Source organism: Taudactylus pleione, unplaced genomic scaffold (genome assembly GCF_031769625.1).
Source record: "Taudactylus pleione unplaced genomic scaffold, aTauple2 ptg001628l, whole genome shotgun sequence".
NCBI lineage: Eukaryota > Metazoa > Chordata > Amphibia > Anura > Myobatrachidae > Taudactylus > Taudactylus pleione.
The window spans coordinates 1,980,342-1,994,823 of NW_028286025.1; the positions used below are offsets into that span (position 1 = coordinate 1,980,342).

At 45.2% G+C, this 14,482-nt stretch overlaps 1 protein-coding gene across 3 annotated transcripts in view; it reads left to right on the forward strand.

Annotated features, from left to right (window-relative positions):
* The window catches only part of TRAF3 (TNF receptor associated factor 3), a 120,320-nt gene that overhangs the window by 33,493 nt on the left and 72,345 nt on the right, over positions 1-14,482 (forward strand). The gene's annotated exons all lie outside the window — the stretch shown is intronic.

Here is a 14,482-nt window from a genome sequence, read left to right on the forward strand (position 1 = left end):
TCTGTGCCTTATAGCTTGTCTTATACATACTGGAGACCAGGTGTAGGTTGTTTTATTGGTCACTTTTCACGTTTATCAGCTTTGTAACACTTTGGTGTGGCAGGTAGGTGGTTAAGCTGCCCTACTGCTAGTTACTGGAATGGAGGGTATGCATTGCTGGCCCATTCATGATAAATGTGGTCCACCATTGGTATATATAGTGTAGGAATGGAATGGGATGCTGGCCTATTCATGGTAACTTTACATGTAGTATATGGTCAACCATTGGTAATACATCATACATGGTCCTCCATTATGCTGTGTAATAAATAGTTGGATGTGATTCCTGAATTACACCAGTGATCTCCTTTGATAGATGCACTCTGCATGCGAGGTAGGTTCTGGGTAATCCTGTTTTTCAATACTGGTTTCAAAATACTCCCACCTGATTGAAATAGCTTTTATACATATTAAGGTAACAGTCTGTATAGTTCAATATCTTGCATTTAGTAGGTCCCCGTCCTTCAGATGTCGCTAAAGATAACATACAGACTTTAATTGTACAACAAGAATTCTGTTGTGGAAGTAAAAATAATCATTATTCTCTGTTTTGCCAAACTTATTTAAATCGGAAATGCATCTTCAAAAATTCGACAGCCCTAAGATTACTGCAAGAAGTTACTGTAGAAGAGCTTAAACTCCAGTTATACCATATAATACAGTGTCCTATGCGCCGTCTACATAAATGTACCTGAAATAAATTAGCAATTTGTGTATTTAAAGTTGGCAGAGAAGGGGTTACATATATAGTAAAGTCATCTGTGAAGTGACAATAGTTGTGTCATCATGTATATACTCCTCCTTGCTTGGTGTTTGGAATTTTGGCTCCATTCTCAGTAAATGCCCATCCTCTGATAATGTGGGGTGATTGTCAGAGACTTGCTAAATTCTGAGCACATTTTGTATTGTGAAATTCTGCTGCTCATTCTTATGACATCCTCACTAATCACGGTGTGTCCTAAGCTCTCAGGTCTACTAGGGAATGTTCTCTGTATGATATCATTTTGACATTTTGTCCCGGGTGAGTCTTTCTTTGTGACTCATTTGTCCCTGGAATTTTTACTGCATTCTTCCTTGGTGCACGTGAGTCTCTTTTTATATAAATGTCGGCCTTTTTTGGGGAGCAGGGGGGTCCTTGTGTGTACACAGACGCCAATGAATAGAATAGCAGCATCTATATAATCTCTGCTTTGAATATCTCTAGCAGAAATCGGTGAAAATAAGGTGAATTAATTTGAAGAAATTAGCAGAAGAGTAACTAGTTTCAAATAAATTCGTAAATGGAATTAAGCTGGACGAGGGGGGATTTCACGTGCGCTCCTGTGAATGTTTGTTGGGAGGGGAAAAAAATAAAAATAAAATATGCGTATATATATTGGTGGGGTGGGGGGTGGGAAGGGACGGGGGGGGGGAAGAGGGGAAAAGGAGGGGGTGGGGAAGCGAATTGTGGGGGGGTATGTAGTAACAAGGGATGGCGTGTATTGGTGTGTGTTTTCAGTGTAGGTGTTGTTGGTGTGTAATGAAGAGCCAGACACTTGAGATTGAATCCAACCTGTTTATTGGTGAGACACAGTGCTCCCCAGGCGGTTCCGTGAATGAGGTTGGGGTTGAGTGGTGGGTTAAGTGGTTTCCTGGTCAGGGAGTCGGTGGGCCCTTTTAGGGGGCTACTGTCCGTGCGGCCCTTACTTCTGCACATCCCCTTTGCTGGACCTATGATCTCAGTCTTAGAGGACCAGGATAATGGTGATGGCTGTGAAAAGTCCCGTATAGTGACAGTAGCGGCGTCCCGCACTGATAGTGTAGTTACCTACCGGTAGGTTGCAGTCTCTAGTCCATGCACAGTTGTCGTGTACTCCGGTAACGGTCCGGTGGTTGCTGGCAACCTGCGGGCCCGCAGGGTGTACCGGACGGGCGCTCGTCACTGCTTCGAGATGGGGGATGATGCGGTGGTCCGCGTTTATAACTCTGTGCCACCTTGCCGTGGGGTTGATGATGAGGTACAAGGTGGGTTAGTGCAGTAGTCTTGTGCGGGGGGGTGTTGCCTCCAACGCGTTTCGGCCTTAAGCCATCTTCAATTAACCCCGAATACTTGTTTTTCCGAAATCCAGAGTACTGATGCGTCCGGATAAGGTGGACTAGATATCTATAATGACTTTATTGTACCATGCACTGATGTTTATTCTTCACAAATTGGAGTACCTATTTAAAGTGAAAAAAACATAAAAACTTGGAATTATTGCTTATTTTTGCCCCACTATAGCACAGCGTAATGGCCAGCAGCAGGGATTATTTCAAATAATTCTTAAAATGATGGCTGATACTGAACAGCCCGTGAGAAAGTGCTGCAAATGTTTACAGCTTGTGATTAGGGGACGTCTATGTAGCAATAAACCAGCGCTCGCACAATCAGAAGGGGAATTGCTCTAAAGTGCCGCTATTGGCGGGAATAGGAAAACCTTCTGTTAACATTAAAGTTAACAATGTTGGTAAAATTACAGTACTCCGGGGCGCATTTATTAACGAGTTTTATCGTACGCAACAAGTTTTAAAACTTGTTACGTATGATAATGGTGCTCCGGCCAATCAGCTCCCAACTGTCATCTGTTTGAAAAATGACAGTTGGGAGCTGATTGGCTGGAGCACCATTTATCATATGCAATAGGTTTTACAATTCGTTGCGTACGATAAAACTCATTGATAAATGCGCCCCTCTGTCTTTAATGAAGGGACTAAATACACCTGTTGTGTTTTCCGTGAATTTGTAGGCCGGACCCCGATGTTTTGATGATTGTCGTGTAGAGATGGGTAAATTAAACAGGATAACAAGGGGACAGGAGGCATGGTTCTAATCTGACCAGTGGGGTACATAACCACCAGGTTCTGGAGTTTTGGCCTATACTGTGTTCACATTAAAAATGTGCTGTCAGAATTCACTTATCCAAATTCTCAACAGACTCTGAAGGGTGTACGCTCATTCATTTTTATTATTATTATTTACCCTATTTTTAAATTATTTTAATTTTTTTGGTTCCTTGGACATCACAAAAAAGTGCAGTGAGCCCTGAGAAGTAGTTCCTCCATAGAGAGCTGTTGATCACTAAAGTTGGGTACACACTACACGCTATTAACGATTTGGCCGATTCTGGTGCATCGGAACGACAAATCGTTAATATCGTGCAGTGTGTATTCACTACATCGTGTAGTGCGAGCTCCCGTGGTGTCGTCAGCCTCATCGCCCGATCTTCTGTACCTGCAGTCATATCAGGCGATGCGGCTGACGATCCCATGTAGCACTATGCGGCAGGGGCCGGTATATCGGGTGGTCGGGCACCGGATCGTCCAGTGTCTACGGACGCCCCGATATGTCGGGCCGCTGGCGGCGGGGGGGGCCGTGTGTGGCATCACTCGGTACACACGTAGTTCTGTGTGTACCCAACTTACCTTTGGTTTCATGCAAACCCTTTTCCATCCATTTCTCTGTAATGAAACCAGGTGAAGAATCAAACCATCAAACAGAATTGGTGGCCGCCACAAGTTATGAAAAGGCTTCTTGGTCATGGCTATGTGGATTAAGAGGTCGATGCCTGCCATCTAGCCTGGGCATGTGCCGCTCCCATGGTAGCCCAGAGATCATGTATTTTTGTACGCACCCCCTTAGGGCATGCAAACAATTATATGTGATTTGAGCGATTCGGTGTGCTGTTGCTGGCGTTCCCAACGCAATTGAAATGACGCGATAATGGTGTAAATAATATGAGATAATGTATACCCTACTGTAAACTGCGATGCTATTTTGAATTGCAAGGGAGTTCCCGGGAGAGGGCCACCCTCCAAGTGCTTTTTAACAGCTCTTCACTGTGACGTCTAATATCCGTAATGGTGTATGGAAGCGGGTGTGTTATTATTATTATTACCAGTTATTTATATAGCGCACACATATTTTTTAGCACTTTACAGAGAATATTTGGCCATTCACATCAGTCCCTGCCCCAGTGGAGCTTACACTCTATGTTCCCTATCACATGCTCACACACACACACACTAGGGGTAATTTGTGTTGGGAGCCAATTAACCTACCAGTTATATTTGGAGTGTGGGAGGAAACTGGAGCACCCGGAGGAAACCCACGCAAGCACAGGGAAAATATACAAACTCCACACAGTTAGGGCCGTAGTGGGAATTGAACCCACGATCTCTGCTGTGAGGCAGTAATGCTTACCATTACACCATCTGTGCTGCCCAGTGTTATAACTTATAGTACGCAAGTTATTATAATAAACATTGAGATAAATACATTGGCCGAAGACCATTTTAGCAGCCTGTCTGTCCTTTTAAGCAGCCAGGCAAGGATATGCATAAAACAGCAAGTACCCCAAAAAGTTGACCTCTAGCAGTAAATTGTAGGTGCTACTGATGGGATTAAGCTTGCACCCTTTTCTTGTGTTTTTCTTTCCCTCTATTAAATACGTCAGCGCTCCCGTTATACTGTATACTATATGTACTGATGTATATACATATGCCTATCTTTTGTGTACCATCGTCTTGCTTTTGCTGCTGCTGTCGAGAGTAACTTGAGGGTTGGACTAAATGATTCAGCGCAGTTCCGTTGGCGTGGGCGGTGCTTGTGAGTAGGCGCGGAGGCCTGTGAATGAAGTGGGTTGTGTGTTTTCGTATGATACGTTCTGAGCCCTACAACGCGTGGGTAGGATGTCAGCTGTGTCTGCGGAGACGTGAAGTTATTTCTTTGGAACTGCGGTACGTTGTAAGACCGTCCCGAATTGTTTAGACTTCAGACCGCGTTGTGTTTATGTACAACCTAGAGTATGATGAAGCTGGTTCCAAGAATGACATCAGACAAGTAAGTGAGCCTGTTCATTAAGAATCATCTATCTCATTATAAATTGCTCGTGGCTATTTATGGAGTGATACATATCTGTACTGCGTTAGTGGGCCGTGCTAGTCTCTAGCTGGCTTGTAAATTTGTACAAGTGAGTTTGGAATCTTAAATTGAATTCAATACTTGGATAAGAGTTATGTGTTCTCAGGTTGTGAGGATGCCAAAACAAATTTTTTATTTTTTTTGCCCCCTTTTAAAGTATCCTGAGGCTTAAGGTTTATAATTACCGTAGCTGATTTTCAGGGAGATTCCCACTTTTTTAAAATGTGTCCCTGGGAATGCCCCTGGTGTTTGCAGAAGTTAAACGGTGCAAAACTAATTGTGTATCCTGGTTGTAGCTCTTGTTATATGTGTCATTGCACAATGCCATCTCTGTTATATTGCATATATCGCACACTTATGGAGAAGATACAGGTGGTGGGAGTGGGCCCACTGAGCTGCAAGAGCTGGGTTCTGGCTCACTGGCGAGTAAATGAGTGTCTGGTCTTTACGTCTGAAATATGACGATGGAATTCGCGACGATTTATCACCCATGGGTTGTGGCCGCCGAGCTCATAGTTGGTGTCCGGCCACACAGGTGGGCAGCACAGCTTCAATGTCCTGAAACCATTCAGTGCTCGGGCTCACTGACCGTACATACAGAGATGGGTTTAAGACAAACCAGGTCAGAAGTGTAGGATCAGAGGAATCGTGCAGACTCGCACACAATAACCGGATCGATGTATCAACCAGAAATAGGGGTCTATGCACAAAGCCTTGGAGAGAGACAAAGTGCCAACCAATTGGCTCTAAACTGTCACTTTTCACACAGCATGTAAGGTGACTGGAGCTGATTGGTTGGTACTTTAAGGATTAGTACATAGACCCCTCAAAATCTCTTATATCACTATAGATAGGGGAGACGATGTGCAGTTCTCTCTATCTCCCTGTCTGCTGGGTGTAATTCTCATTATCTGTCCTGTGTCTGTATTTATGAACAGCTGCGCTGTGACTCTTGGTATAGTCTTATACTGTGCGACATGGCTGATAAGTTTAAGTGATTCCTGAGTTACATTTCTCAGAGGTTTAGAAACCAGCAGCCTTATCGCGTGACAGTATAGCTAGCTGTATAACGTAATGTAAATGGTGCGTGTCTGCATTGTCTTACAAACATCCGTATGTGGACTGAACAGTTTATTAAAATTATGTTATAACTAAGAGCCAGCATATAATTGTTTTAAATTATGTACATAATCTTACTAAGACCATGTCTATAGCATTAGTGCCCTCATACATATCTATTGTAGCCACCGTTCATGTCTGCTGGGAGAGGAAGACTTCAAGAATATGAAAGTGCAACAGATGTTTATACGCGAGATTAAAACTGGGTACACATTAAACCACAGGTTCTCAAACTTGGTCCTCAGGACCCCAAACAGTACATGTTTTCCATCTCTCCTCACAGAATCACAAGTGAAATAATTAGACGATTGTGACCATATGGCGGCCCGATCCGTTGGATCAGCCCAAAAATAGTCTGTGTACCGAGCTTAAGGCTTTAGGTGGGAGTACTTTGATTGCCATGCCCAGCATATGTATTACATCACAAATGCTCTTTTTTATAGTCCTGTAGTAACAATCTGGGGCTGGTTCTGAGCAAAGGAAACAAAAAACAAGTAACTTTGTACCTGGACAAACCATGGTGCAATACAAGGGGTGCAAATGTTGTTTTTGCATGCAGGGTAAATACTGTCTGTTTTTGCATGTAGCCCAAAAATGCTGGGACAGTTTTATTTTTATGCTGCAGTTTAGATTTGAGTTTGGACACTCCACCCCCAAATCTAACTCTGGGTACACACCCATCGACTCAGTGACCGGCCCCCGCATACCGTGCGACCCTTTTGGTAAGCATAAATAATTACCATTTGGCCATTCAATATATCTGGCCAGACATCACAACGGGGGTGGGCATTTCAAGTTGTCCGCCCAGTTGTGGTGTCAGTGTTGGCGTTTCCTGTGGGTCGGTTGGTGGGTCGCCCATACTTACAGGCAGATGCGCTTGATATATGGTATCTGCCGTGCTGCATGACCTGACAAAATACATCTGTGATCGATATATCATATGTGTACACATGAGTTGACACACCTAACAATATATCGTCCGTCGGCTGTAGGAAGGATCTATTGCCTACTGTGTACCCAGCATGGATCTCTCTGTGCCTTGTAAATGACCCCCCCCCCACCTGCAGTGCAACATGGTTTTGCCCAGATGCAAAGTTAAGGAGCGTACACACGGTCAGATTTGTCAGACTTGTCAGATTTGTCAGATGAACGATTGAACGATTAAACGATCTGAACGATTTGAACGATTTTACCAAAGTTTTGAACGATTTGAACGATTTGAACGATTTTTGACTGCATTAAAATGAATGGAATCGTCCAAGTCTGACTGCAAACCCATCAGATGTCAGATATCGTTATCTGACAAACGGGAACGCGCATCGTTGATCGTCCATCGTTCAGGCATGTCAGATATGAACGATTTTCCTTCAGATATGAACGACTGAACGATTTTTAAATCGTTATCGTTCATATCTGAAGGAAAAATCTGATCGTGTGTATGCACCATTACTTTGCTCCCAATTCAGTTCAGTTCCTCTTTGTCTGCTTAGGAGGTACCATAGTGCGCACATAGATAAGGTCACCCAGCCGCAAAGTGGCCTTGGAAATTCTATTCACATTTTGGTTACCATTAGGGCTATTTCACATGCTGGTTTTCATCGGCCGGCAAAAAAACTGTCCAAAGCCGGACGTTTTTTTTTTTGTTATTCGGGCGCCTTTTTCAGGTGCCTTTCACATGCAGCGGCTTTGTGCCCTTTTTACTGTTGTGTTTCTTTTTTCTTACTGTATTTGGCATGTACAGCAGCAGCTGCTGTACAAGCTGAGAAAAGCCGGCGTGTGAAAGGAAACCTCATAACATATACTTCACTGACTTGCAGGGACGGCACGGACGCGGCACGGAAGCCGACCTTGTTAAGTGGATATTCCCGGCTGTAACACGGCGACCGTCCCGTCTGAAAGGACCCATCCATTTCCATACCTAATTACATTTTACATACGGCAAATAAAAGCCCTGGTTTTTTTTTTTGCCGGCCCGGTGAAAAGCGGCGTGTGTGAAATAGCCCTTAGGGTCTGGTAACTTTGCTTCTTTTGTGTGGCAAAATGTAACTCCCATTGATACATTGGTTATTTAGCAACAGATGTAACAATTTGTAATGGCAAACGTTGTCTGCTCCATCCTACGAGCCAAAATGTGCTTGGGGCTATTTTCTCTGATAGAATCGCACAAAGATATCCTGTGTCTCACACCCAAGATTTCCAAGGGACTTTTTACCCAGGAAAACTGGGATTTTTTTTTTATTTTTTTATAGGTTCAGAAAGAAAAATGTGGTCATTCTCATTAACTCTGTATTGCCCTGCTCGTTCTTCAAATGCACTGATCTGGTTCTCTGCGGCACAAACTCTCATAGACAATGGAAACCTGATCCGGTGGCCGCTATGTTACAGCAACCAGATGGATGATGTTCTGCTGCATATTGTACCTGTGGATTGTTGGCTGTGAAGGGTTCATCAAAGTTTCGGCAGAAACAACATGGAGTCAGGTTGTCCTGTTCGGCAGGCCAGGCATCATTTCCACAAGCCTCCACTTTTGTGTCATGTCCTCACATACTGACATACTCACAGCAAAACGACTGTACCACTGATAACTGGAATCCATCCACAGGGGCTGGTGTGCTGTAGGTCAATATGATTCAGCATTTATACACATTTGTGTACTTTCTTACTGATGACTGTGGATGACGAACCCTATCCTACGAGTAATATTACTACTGGCTGAAAGAACATTGTAACCAGGCTCCCAGCTTTCAATACGTCCATGGTCAGATGGTTGAAGATAGATAATCTTTCTGCGTCATAGTGATGAATATTAGACCAAAGCCCGTGCCTCAGCAGAGTATTGGTCCTGACACTGTGAGCTACAGAACATTGCATTTATAGACAAAAACACTGATTGGTAAAATTGACAATAACACAGGGGTTGCATAGAATATTAGGGGGCATATTCAATTAGTGGCGAAGAAGTCCCGTACTTTTCACAAACATTTCAGGTTTTCCAAGCTGGAAAAGTATCGCGCTCGTCCCCGCTTGTCCTCGTATTCAATTAGAAATTGGCGAAAACGGGACCCAGTGAATTCGGACCTGGCGAAAAGTTCTGTCGGATTTGGGGAAATCGGCCTGACACCCCCCAAAAGATGCACTGACATTGGGGATCACTATAGATACCCCCGAATAGACCTGCAGAAGGTATTTGGGGGACTTAAATTATCTCAATAGCTGCTAATTAGCGTCTTTGCATAAGTGGTGAAGAATAGCATTTAGCAGTTAGTCCCAGCAAATTTGGGGTACATGAAAATGGGGGCCGGCATATTTTAAAATTGCTAAAGTGAAGTTTTAAAAAACTTAAAAAAATCCACCTGCCGCCAGCTCCTGCAATTTTAAAAACACCTGGGGCATACTTTTTCAAAGTAATGTTTTGGGGTGTTAAGTATTTTTTTTAAACTTTTTTTGACCTAGTTTACCTTTGGGGGCCTGTCCCAAGGGTGCAGGGTGGTTCCCGCAACTTTGCACCCCAAAACCCCAATTCTGCACTTTTTTCTCGACAGCTTTCATAGGCAAATCTTTTTTTCGCCTATTCCAATGCATTGACTTTCCGCACCGGCGAAAAGTCTTGGGAAATGAATACGGGGATAAGTTGTCGCCTGGCGAAATGAGGTCAGGCAATACTTTTCCGCAGAAACTGACTTTTCGCATCTAATTGAATATGCCCCTTGGTCTGATTCATGGACGGACGCCAATGCCATACCGACTGCGATAAATGCGAAAATATGTGGTAAAATTGAGGCGCCCACCACCAGCTTTGCAAATCCAGGCATCAGAATACAATGATCCAACATCAATCGCGGATCACTCGATTATCGCAGTTCTGAGTAGCCCTATGGGGTACTCAGAATGGGGCGGGATCTGAGACACCGGATCCGCTTTCACTGTGTATGGGATCGCAGATGCATGCTGTGACACGCCTGCGCCGCCACTCCCCGTCACCTCCCACAAACGCTCCATGACTGTCAATCACAATGCAAGTCAAAAGTGGCTGCGGCTGGCCTTGACGCATGAGCAGCGCGACTTAGACGATAATCGCATAACTACGTACATATCGGCATTGCCTACATCTCTGTATCAGGACCATGGTTCGCTTTTGGAACAAAGTATAAGGACTATTGCTGATGATTGCTTAGATCAGGAATGGGGAACCTCCTGCCCGCCCGGGGGCCGTATAAGACCCTCGTTATCATTTGGTCAGGCCCTCAGAGCTTTTTTCTGCTAGCCTCATCTGGCTAGTAGGATGCCTATAACGGCACCATGCAACCAGAATCTATGCAGCAGCGCCACCTAGAGCATCCTTAGGACACTTCAGTCTGTCACACCGCTGCTCTTACAGCTCCCCAAAGCATCCTCAGGGGCATTGCTGAAATCACTGGTGATTGTGGCCCCGTCCCTGTGTGACATCACATGGAGGGGGCGTGGCCTAAACCAGGCCTGCAAATAATGTTCTATATATCAAAATGGCCCTTGGCAGAAAAAAGGTTCCCCACCCCTGGCTTAGATAGTGCCTGTAAAGGAAGGAAATCGGGACTAGAGGATTTGAGGTGGGATTAGGATCTGGGCCTAGGAAAGGAGATGAGTGGGTAGTTCCTTCTTGTGGCGCACGTTATATATTGCTCATTTTTGTGAGCTTTAGTTGAAAGACTGTATTATCTCCACTCCTGTGTGTCTGTGGTAAGGGTACCTGCAACACTGATATAATTATAAAGCCCCTCTTTAATGTACATATACAGCTGAGAACTGAACCCACTCCTGAACCATTTGCTTGCCCTGGCAGAGGAGACTGAAACGGGGAACAGACTAATTGCCATGGTTAAGGGCGTCGCTACTTTAAGCGAGAAGGCCAGGTACAGTTATAATATGCCCGGGGGCAACAACAGGGTGAATAAGTTCATTGTATTTGTTCTGCTGACAAATTGGCCGTACAAAGCATGCCAGGCATAGCGTGGTACAGTGAAAAAATAAATACCTCATATGCCTGGAACAGGATACATAGAGTCATTGTGCAAAATGCAAAAGAGTAAGTGAGCAATGGAAAGCCTGTATACTATGCATCGCAGACCCATGCCCAACCCAGCAGGACAACGCAATGCCTACCACATACAGCTTAGTGCCAGCCATGCCCATCATTACAGCCCTGGGCTGGATTGTAACCGCATCATGTCCACCACACACCTATTCCCAGTATTAAAGCCTTATACCCAGATTGTCTCTATAGTCCAGTGCTTATGCACAGCGTAAGTCCTAATGCCACCCTATGGCGGATTGCCAATGCTGTGCCCACTAGTCTGCAGTCCACCACACACTGCTGTACCCAGGGATAAAGTATATATAGCCCCTCTCCGCTCTTTAGCTGATCACTGCCTCACTTTCACCATGGTCACCTCCTCTCACACCCACCTCTCAGACTCCTCTCATGCTGTCCCCCTCCTCTAGAACTCAATCCCACTCCAAGTCAGACTTTCTACCAGTTTTACGTGCACTCAAAAGTCACCTTTCCTAGTCTATCAGCCCTCCTCCTAAATCTCCATTTACCTCTCTGCCTTTGACCTGTCCTTCTTCCCAGCTCACTGTCCAAATTGTTCACCAGTCACTTTAGTATGGAAGCTCTCACAGGCAGGGCCCTCTCTCTCCCTCTGTTCTTTACTTTGCGCTTTCCATGCTGCCTGTGCTTCTAGTCTCCAAGTGGGTTCAGCACCGGTGATACTCTGCTTCCGCCCCCTTACCTTCTGTACTGGCTCACTGAGGGCCCGATTCAGTGGTGCGTCCTTTTCTGTAGCTGAGTCTATACGCTAATGCCGTGTCTCCCACAGGCAGCTGCGCTTAATATGTTTACATTAGGGGTGAGCGGATTCGGTTCTACTCGGTTCCGTTCGGATTTAAAAACCGAATCTTATTGGGTATCAGCTGTCACGAGTTTTGGATAGCCAATAAGATTCGGTTTTTAAAACCCAACGGAACCGAGTAGAACCGAATCCGCTCACCCCTAGTTTAAATGCACCATCAGTCGCAACGTCGAAGCTTGCACCAGCCCTATGGGAGGTGGAAGCCTGAACATGGCGTCATTGTGCCAGCGCACCACTAATGATGCCGCTTGTTGTGAAGGGGTGAGAGAAGCGGCAGTGGTCCGTTAGACCACTCGGAGATCTGGAACATCGCTGCCCGTCACATGTCCGGAGGCCCTGCTGGTCTCGTTGGGCAGCACTGCAGGAGTGTTTTGAAAGGACGACGTGGATTTGTCGCCCTATGGTATTTACTGCACCTGCTCTGTTTCAAAATACTGTTGTAACTGGTAATAATTGAATCTTTTTGCTGCACTGTGACGTGGTCTCCAGTGTATGAGCTTAAATATGCCGACTTGGCTGTTGTCTTTGTAATGAGGGCAAATCTGGGATTCTAATTACTGTCATTTTTGTAGGGATGTGCCCGCTCACATTTGCCATGATGTAATAAGGGCACTGGGGTATGCACCTGCTCAGGCCGTTTATTTTATTTTCTTCACAGTAAGAATCAAATGTATGTATTTCCTCTCGTACTGCTGTTACTTCTGTAGCGCTGCGCGTCCTTTTGAAGCTAAGCCTATAGGCATTGGATGAATCAGAGCTTCTGTACACTTAGCGGCAACCCAAAGAAAGCTATTTAACGTGCGAATGTAGCCTTCATTCCAGCACCCTGCATCTGTCACAACCTGTGCGGTTCCTCTGTCGCTTTCTGCTCTGGTGCTTCTAGCACACTCTGCTGATACAATACACTTCTGATATACAGGCCAGCGTGTGCTAGAAGCACCAGAGCCGAGAGCGACACCCCAGGCAGGAAAGGGGAACGGCACAGGTTGTGACGGGTGCAGGGTGCTAGAATGAAGACTACAAACGTAAAGGCCTTGGAGTTGGATGATCCATATAATGAATAAATATATTATATTATAATCTCTACTTTACCCGGGCCTACAGCACTTTTCTCAATATCCTTCTCACATCACCAGGGCCTTCAACCACGGAACTAATTCTTCTCCCTTTACAAAAATAAAAGATATCATTTATTGCAATTTGGAATGCCCAGACAGACAATATATATAGAAATTCTTTCAACGGATGGGAAACTGTTGTGACCCGACGCCTTGAAATGAACATTTTCCTAATGTCAGCTGATATCTGAGAGGGCCACCAGCGGAGCCATTTTCTTGCTTGCTAACAAATGTTGTGGTTGGTACAACCTTGTGATCGGCTATTTTATTCTTATACTGTAAATATCACGCCCACAGCACAATCTTACCCTGACGATTTGCACTGTCAATCATTTTATTTTTTCATTTATATTAGCAACTGAATATTGTTCAAATTAGCGGGCGACTTTTGTGTTGGATTTCTTTTTCCGCAGCCTAATGGTGTGATCTCGTAGTTGTGTTTTTGCACAGACATGAAGTAATAATCATTTGACCTGTCATAAAAACAAAAACAATAAAAAACCACTGGACGGCAGCTTGTTAAACAATCAGGCGACTTATGATTTTGAAAAATGACTAATATGCCCTATGGTGACCTCTGTGAATTGAGGCATCTTCTGAAGGACTGAAGGCAGAATATGCATGAAGTGGCTTAAACCACAAGGATGGTGGCGGCCCTTTTGCCAGTCATGTGGTTGTAGCAGCCTATGGTAGTGTTGGGGATGTGTTGGGTAATATTATACCCCTTTCACACCAGAGCTAAAACCCGGGTTATTGCAGGGTTAGCCTGGGTAGTTCCTTGGTGTAAAAGGGGACAGGGTTGGATTCCCGGGTGGAGTGACCCAGCAATCCAACCCAGGTAACTTGCAGGGTTTAACACAGGAATGACCCGTGAAGCCCTGCAGTGTGAACGGTGCGATCTGGGTCACGATGACCTGGAGCGCGCCACATGCCGGTTGGCCGGCTTCAGTGGCGCTTGGAGATGTCATCATCTCCAAGCGTCCGCTTCCACGCAGGAAGAGCCGGGTCACTGTAGACCCGGCTCCGGTGTGAATGGCACTAACTCGGGAATATCCTGGGTCTGTACCGGCTAAATTCCAGGTTTGATCCGGTTTAGAACCCTGTTCCAACCTCCAGGTCAGATCCGGAATCTAGGTATAAAAGCGGTATTACTCAGTGTTTCTTTGGAGGGTGAAGCAGTACCCCCCCCCCCCCATCTGTTCCCTGTAATTAGCTTTTATACCTGAATTCCGGGTCTGACCCGAATGTCGGAACAGGGTTCCAAACTGGATCAGACCTGGAATTTAGCCGGCGCAGACCCAGGATATTTCAGAGTCGGCGCAGTTCACACCGGAGCCGGGTCTGCAGTAACCCGGCTCTTCCGGCGTGGAGGTGGACGC